Source organism: Ovis canadensis, chromosome 1 (assembly GCF_042477335.2).
Source record: "Ovis canadensis isolate MfBH-ARS-UI-01 breed Bighorn chromosome 1, ARS-UI_OviCan_v2, whole genome shotgun sequence".
NCBI classification, from domain to species: Eukaryota; Metazoa; Chordata; class Mammalia; order Artiodactyla; family Bovidae; genus Ovis; species Ovis canadensis.
This window is the reverse complement of record NC_091245.1, coordinates 245,097,519-245,106,096: the sequence shown is the minus strand read 5'-3', so window position 1 is coordinate 245,106,096 and position 8,578 is coordinate 245,097,519.

Here is an 8,578-nt window from a genome sequence, read left to right as displayed (position 1 = left end):
GAGATTTCTTAAAAAATTGCAAATAGAACTGCCTTATGACCCAGCAATCCCACTGCTGGGCATACACACCGAGGAAACCAGAATGGAAAGAGACACATGTACCCTAATGTTCATCACAGCACTGTTTATAATAGCCAGGACATGGAAACAACCTAGATGTCCATCAGCAGATGAATGGATAAGAAAGCTGTGGTACATATACACAATGGAGTATTACTCAGCCATTAACAAGAATACATCTGAATCAGTTCTAATGAGATGGATGAAACTGGAGCCGATTATACAGAGTGAAGTAAGCCAGAAAGAAAAACACCAATGCAGTATACTAACACATATATATGGAATTTAGAAGATGGTAATGATGACCCTGTATGCGAGACAGCAAAGAGACACAGATGTGTAGAGTGGACTTTTGGACTCTGAGGGAGAGGGAGAGGGTGGGATGATTTGGGAGAATGGCATTGAAACATGTATAATATCATGTAAGAAATGAAACGCCAGTCTATGTCCAATGCAGGATACAGGATGCTTGGGGCTGGTGCACGGGGATGACCCAGAGAGATGTTATGGGGAGGGAGGTGGGAGGGGGGTTTATGTTTGGGAACACAAGTACACCTGTGGTGGATTCATGTCAATGTATGGTAAAACCAATACAGTATTGTAAAGTAAAATAAAAATAAAAATTAAAAAAAAAACCACGGGAAAAAAATAAAAGATGCTTGCTCCTTGTAAGAAAAACTATAACACACCTAGACAGTGTATTAAAAAACAGAGACATCACTTTGCTGACTAAGGTCTTTATAATCAAAGCTGTGGTTTTTCCAATAGTCATATATTATATTATGTGAGTATGTACATATATATGCAGGTGAGAATTGGACCATAAAAAAGACTGAGGACCAAAGAATTGATGCTTTTGAACTGTGGTGCTGGAGAAGACTCTTGAGAGTCCCTTGGACAGCAAGGATATCAAACCAGTCAATCCTAAACAAAACCAACTTTGAATATTCATTGGAAAAACTGGTGCTGAAGCTGAAACTCCAGTACTTTGGCCACCTGATGCAAAAAACTGACTCGTTGGAAAAGACCCTGATACTGGGAAAGATTGAAGGCAGGAAGAGAAAGGGACATAAGGGGGTGAGATGGTTGGATGGCATCACTGACTCGTTGGACATGAATTATGGCATCACTGACTCGATGGACATGAGTTTGAGCAAACTCAGGGAGATAGTGAAGGACAGGGAAGCCTGGTGTGCTACAGTTTATGGGGTTGCAGAGTCAGACATGACTTAGTGACTTAACTAATATATATATATATATATATTTCTCCACTATTACCTAATCCAATAATAAGTCTGTCTGTGGGAACTGTTCCATTTATATTGTAGGGAGTGAATATAATGAAAATTTGGTGCGTATTTCTGAGTAAGATTGACTTTCGTTCGGTAGCTATTTATCAGACTTCTTTTATCCCATCAGGAACTGTGCTTTGCACTGCTGCTGCTGCTAAGTCACTTCAGTCATGTCTGACTCTGTGCGATCCCATAGACAGCAGCCCACCAGGCTCCCCCATCCCTGAGATTCTCTAGGCAAGAATACTGGAGTAGGTTGCCATTTCCTTCTCCAATGCATGAAAGTGAAAAGTCAAAGTGAAGTCGCTCAGTCGTGTCCGACTCTTCGTGACCCCATGGACTGCAGCCTACCAGGCTCCTCCATCCATGGGATTTTCCAGGCAAGAGTACTGGAGTGGGGTGCCATTGCCTTAGGGAATAAAAATTGAAAGGGACTCTCTCTTCTTCTCTGAAAGTAGCGCAGAATCTAGTGACTGGGACATACAAGTAGAATGTCTATAATGACTGTGCATGCATCCAAAGTCATATCAGTTGTGCCCAACTCTTTGAGACCCTATAGACTGTAGCCTACCAGGCTTCCCTGTCCTTTACTATCTCCCTGAGTTTTCTCAAACTCATATCCATGGGATTCTCCAGGCAAGAATACTGGAGTGTGTTGCCATTTCCTTCTCCAGAGAATCTTTCCCACTCAGGAATCAAACCTGGGTCTCCTGCGTTGCAGGCAGATTCTTTACTGACTGAGCTACGTAAGTGGAATTAATGACTTTAGTGTGTAAGTATTGAGCCTATGATATAAACTATTTCCTTATGAAAAATTAGGGCTGAACCTCTTAGTACTGAATCAAATCCTAGTGTCTCTCAGGTCATCCTTTGTAACTATAGAATGAGTAATATGGAAAAAGAACATGTTCTTTCATAGTTCTTAGTAACTATGATACATAGGCACACATGCAGGTGCTAAGTCGCTTCAGTCGTGTCTGACTCTGTGCTACCCTAGAGACGGGAGCCTACCAGGCTCCCCCGTCCCTCAGATTTTCCAGGCAAGAACACTGGAGTGGGTTGCCATTTCCTTCTCCAATGCATGAAAGTCAAAAGTGAAAGTGAAGTCGCTCAGTCATGCCCGACTCTTAGTGACCCCATGGACTGCAGCCCACCAGGCTCCTCCGTCCATGGGATTTTCCAGGCAAGAGTACTGGAGTGGGGTGCCATTGCCTTCTCATATACGAATGATGCACAATAGTACATAAACAGTGCTCTACATGACTTTGTGGATTTTCCTCGGTAGAAACAAAACACTGGCAGGTGCTCTAATTGGCTATCTCCTATCAATGATCAATGCATGCCACGCTCATTGGGGACATTATGCCTTCAAAGGTATATTCTCCAATTAATACCTTTGCTTACCCTCTGTTTTTGCCTTTTCATACTGTTCATGAGGTTCTCAAGGCAAGAATAGTGAATTGGTTTGCCATTCCCTTCTCCAGTGGACCATTTTGCAGAGCTTTCCAGTATGACCCGACTGTCTTGGGTGGCCCTACACTTATAGCTCATGGTTTCATTGAATTAGACAAGGCTGACTGAGTGACTGAACTGAACTGAACTGAACTGTGGTCCATATGATCAGTTTGATTAGTTTTACGTGACTGTGATTTTCATTTTGTCTGTCCTCTGATGGATAAGGATAAGAGGCTTATGGAAGCTTCCTGATGGGAGAGACTGTCTGAGGGGGAATTTGGGTCTTGTTCTGATAGGCGAGGCCATGCTCAGTAAATCTTTAATCCAATTTTCTGTTGATGGGTGGGGATGTGTTCCCTCCCTCTTGTTTGACCTGAGGCCAAACTATGGTGGAGGTAATGAAGATAGTGGTGACCTCTTTCAAAAGGTACCATGCAGGCATTGCTGCACTCAGTTCCCCTGACCCTGCACCAGGCCACCTCTGACCAGTGCCTCCGCAGACCCATGCCTCTGCCAGAGACTCCAGGACACTCACTGGCAAGTCTGGGTCAAGATTACTGGGGGCAATATCTTGACCAAATCTTTCTCCTGGTGCTGGGAAAGATTGAAGGTGGGAGAAGAAGGGGATGACAGAGGATGAGAAGGTTGGATGGCATCAACGACTCAATGGACATGAGTTTGAGTAAGCTCTGGGAATTGGTAAAGGGACAGGGAAGCCTGGTGTGCTGAAGTCCATGGGGCCACAGTCAGACATGACTGAGTGACTAAACTGACTACCCTCTATTTTTAAAAAATATGTATTTTAGAGTCCGGAGAAGGCAATGGCAACCCACTCCAGTACTCTTGCCTGGAAAATCCCATGGATGGAGGAGCCTGGTAGGCTGCAGTCCATGGGGTTGCTAGAAGTTGGATACGACTGAGCGACTTCACTTTCACTTTTTACTTTCATGCATTGGAGAAGGAAATGGCAACCCACTCCAGTGTTCTTGCCTAGAGAATCCCAGGGATGAGGGAGCCTGGTGGGATGCCGTTTCTGGGGTTGCACAGAATCGGACATGACTGAAGCGACTTAGCAGCAGCAACAGCAGCAGCATTTTGGAGTCGTGAAGTGGACGCTTTGCCAATGCCTGACTTTTTCTCCTAAACTCATACTTTTATTTTTCTTTATGTCTAAGGATTCCAAATTTTAGTGTTCTGTACATATGGCCATACATTTCATCATGAAAATATACTCACCAACATGAAGACATTGCTGACTGAAAGTGTAAGTAATTGCAGCTTAGTGCCAGGAGAGCAGCTTGGAATGCTCTTGACCATCTTGCAGACTCCTCACTCCTGACTTTCCAAGACACTTGTCATTTATGATTACAGCTGTATTCAGCTCATCAGTAGTTCCTATATAGAGTATGGGAGGTTGTGCAGTTTGACTTCTTTCCACGACTGAAACTGTCTCTGTTTCTGACCTAGAAGCCTTTAGGCTGAGAGATGAACTATCTCAGTATTTTGAGAGGTTGTAAAATTCTGTTTATGCTGAAGCTCTTTCTTATACAAAGAAAAACCTGTCTATGTGTCATCATTGGTCCTTGTTTAACCTCTTGGAGGAATAATAATGATAATATTATCTAGCATTTTTATAGTGTTTACAGTGTGCCAGAACATATTTTAAGAGCTTAACATGTAGTGACTTAACTCTTATAACAACTCTATGAGAATTATACAATTATGGCATCAGTTTTATAGCTAAGAAATCTGTGGTATTATGGAACAATTAAGACTAAATTTATGCTTACCATGTGGCTCAGTGGTAAAGAATCTGCCTGCAGTGCAAGGAGCCATGGGAGATGTGGGTTTGATCCCTTGGTTGGGAAGATCCCCTGGAGGAGGGCATGGCAACCCACTCCAGTATTCTTGCCTGGAGAACCTATGGACAGAGGAGCCTGGCGGGCTACAGTCCATAGGGTCACAAAGAATCAGACACGATTGAAGCGACTTAACACTGAAATGACTTAACACTGAAGTGGCTTAGCACATATATAAGAATAAAGATATTCCACTTCCATAGTTCAGCACCCACGTCTTCTCTTGAGGCTATATAGTCATTCTTCATAGAGCATGGTTTTCACACTCTTCCTTTAATCCTATTTCTCAGAGGTCCTGTTTTGCCAGTGTTCTAAGAGCTTGGATTCTGTTATTGTGGTACTTATAACCCCCAGGATGAGTATCATTGACACATACAGTGCCAGAGCTACCACTCTCATTATGGATATTGTATTTCTGTCAGTTCATCTTTAAAAACTCTAGCTATTTTGGAGGTTTCTTGGGTCTATCATGAAGTAAACTCCTGTTTTCCTTTTACATGAAATGTTAATATATTCTCAGTTTTGAAATTTTGAGGATTTTTAGTCATCTGAGATGTTACATGTATCTGTTTAAAATTTTCATTTGTTCCACAACATGAAAAGAAGTATTTATTGACATTAACTATATGCAATGGACGGCATTTCTGTCATTATTGGGGATAGATAAGAAAATGATTTTGACGCAGAGCTTACCCAGAAGGAGCACACACTCCAGTAAAGAAGATGAATCACAAACAGAAGATAGATAAATATAGGGTAAAATGTGCTCACATTCATAATAAAACTACCATTTTATTTTATGGCATGAAAAGGAAAAATAACAGCCTAAATGCAAGCTAGAGAAGAATTTGATTGTAGCAACAATTTTGACGTTAAAAAATTAAAGGGCCACTTCCACCTTCCCTAGTAGCTCAGCTGGTAAATCTGCCTGCAATATATGAGACACTGGTTCGATTCCTGGGTCAGGAAGATCCACTGGAGAAGGGATAGGCTACCCACTCTGGTATTCTTGGGCTTTCCTCGTGTCACAGACAATAAAGAATCCGCCTGCAATGCAGGAGACCTGGGATCCCTGGCTTGGGAAGATACCCTGTAGAAGGGAATGGTTACCCACTCCAGTATTCTGGCCTGGAGAATTCTATGGACAGAGGAGCTTGGCAGGCTACAGTTCATGTTGTCGCAAAGAGTCTGACGCAACTGAGAGATTTTCACTTTCAAGACTTCTGGTTTTGCATGAAGGTGCTTGGAAGTCGCCCTTCTATCCTAGAAAATAAAAAGCTGAACTGACTGAAAAGTTAACTCTAGGATCTAGTAACAGAAGTGAGGTCACAAGGCCAACTGCTGCCCCAAGACTGAAGAGACAGGTGAACACAGGGAGTCAGGGCTTATTGGAGCTAAGACCTACAGGAACCAGTGCCATAGAAGGAGAATGTATTGGTGCACAGACACTCAGTGTGGACAAGTCAGGGATTTAAAAACTCCACAAGAACCCTGTCATTGGTGGGTGCGGGGAGGATGGGACACAGTTTTGTGACAGGTTCCCTCAGGAGCTCAATCAGATTCTCACAGTAAATTAAAACAATTAAATGCCCTTGTGCTTCCTACAGGGGGAGGGGAAAAGGTTCATTTTGAAAGACACCAGAGCGTTCTGTTCTTAACAAGGTCTGCCCTCAGGAAAAAGTAGTTAACCATGGCCTAAATGACCTGGTGGCAAGGAAATACTGATTTCCATTCAGCTCTAGCCTTTCACGTGATAGAAGGGAAATACCCAACTCCAGCTCACTGATAGGAGATCCATCAAAGAAGGGAGAAAAAAAATACTGACAAAAACACACGTGTGAAGTTTCCAGTCCACAGCGGAAAGATCAGTAAAAGACTGAGATGTAATCATCAGAGTACAGAACACTTTCCATTCTCCCACACGTCACCATCAGAGTACAAAAAACCCTATTTACAATATTCTTTTTATCTCATATAGCATGCCCAGCTATCAGGATAAATTACAATGCATACCAAAAGTCAAAAAACACATTTGAAGAGACAAGCATCAAAAATAGATATGGAAGGAGGTGTTGGAATTACCACTAGGAATTTAAAACAACCACGATTAAAATGCTAAGGTCTCTAATGGATAAAGTAGACAGTGTGCAAACATAGAAGGGGAAGGTAACAAAGTGATGGAAACCTTAAGAAAGAACCAAAAGGAAATTCTGTAGATCAAAAACATTGTGACAGAAATGAAGAATGTCTTTGATGAGCTTATTAGTAGGCTAGATACAGCTCAAGATAAAATCTGAGGATGTCTCAATAGGAAGCTTCAAAACTGAAAAGCAGGTAGATCAAAGACTGAAAAAAAAAACAACACACAGAATTCAGGGACTGTGGGAAAAACACAAAAGTGTAACATAAAAGGAATGATGCTAAAGCTGAAACTCCAGTACTTTGGCTACCTCATGCGAAGAGTTGACTCACTGGAAAAGACTCATGCTGGGAGGGATTGAGGGCAGGAGGAGACGGGAACGACAGAGGATGAGATGGCTGGATGGCATCACCGACACTATGGACATTGAGTTTGAGTGAACTCTGGGAGTTGGTGATAGACAGGGAGGCCTGGCATGCTGCAATTCACGGGGTCACAAAGAGTCGGACATGACTGAACGACTGAACTGAAATGTAATATGAATACCAGAAGAAAAACAAAGAGATGAACAAACAGAAGAAATGTTTGAAACAATAACAGAATTTTCTCATATTGTCAGACATCTACCCACAGGTTCAGAGAGCTTAGCAAACATGAGGCAGGAAAAAAATGAGGAGAAAAAAAAAAAAAAACAATCCTACCCTAGCATATTATTTTTAAACTACATAAAATAAAAGATTAAAAAAGATTGTGAAAGGAGCCAGGAAAAAAACACCATACCTATAGAAAAACAAAGATCAGAATAATATCTGACTTCTGTTTGGAAACCATGCAAGCAAGAACAGAGTGGAATGAAATATTTAGTGAGAGAAAAAACCAATAACCTGGAATTTTGTATATGATGAAATTATTCTTCAAAAGTTACAAACAAATAGGTCATTTTCATTAATTTTCTTGTATATGATAAATCCATTTCCTTAGAGACAGCAGTCTGTTTTTTAATTGGAAACATTCTCCTCGCTCCATTTAATTTCTGCTTCTGGAATTTATGTTGTGTGTGACTTGATGTGGATTTATGCGTTCCTCAGGAATTACCTTTTCTCTCTGTACTTTGTGTTAATCTGACTTCTGGGATTATTCTTTAAAATATCTTTTATTGTATCATGTTATCTTTCTACCAAATGCAATCTATTGTTCCAGTGTCTCCATCATACTTTAAAGTGTGGTTATCATACTTTTCAACTTTATTAAAACTTTTCCTCATCAGAGTGTTCCTTTTTCTCTCCTGCCTGTTCCAGAAATAAATATGTAACATTCCTTCAAATCTCATTGAGATTACCAATGAAGACATTTGTTGCAAGTCCTAGTGTTTTTTATAAATTTGCAGCTTTCCACGTATGATGAGTCTTCTCTTTCTAAATATTTAATGAGAGCATATTCTGGTGGCTCAGAGGTTAAAGCATCTGCCTCCAATGTGGGAGACCTGGGTTCGATCCCTGGGTCGGGAAGATCCCTGGAGAAGGAAATGGCAACCCACTCCAGTATTCTTGCCTAGAGAATTCCATGGATGGAGGAGCCTGGTAGGCTACAGTCTACGGGGTTGCAAAGAGTCGGACATGACTGAGCGACTTCACCTTACCTTACCTCACCTCACCTTATTCCTCTAGTATTTAAAATTAAATGGGTTCTACAGATAACGTGTGGGTTTCTGCTCAGATCTTCTTTGTGTAGTTGAAGAAGGAAGGAACTGTTCAGATAAGTTATAGTTTTAC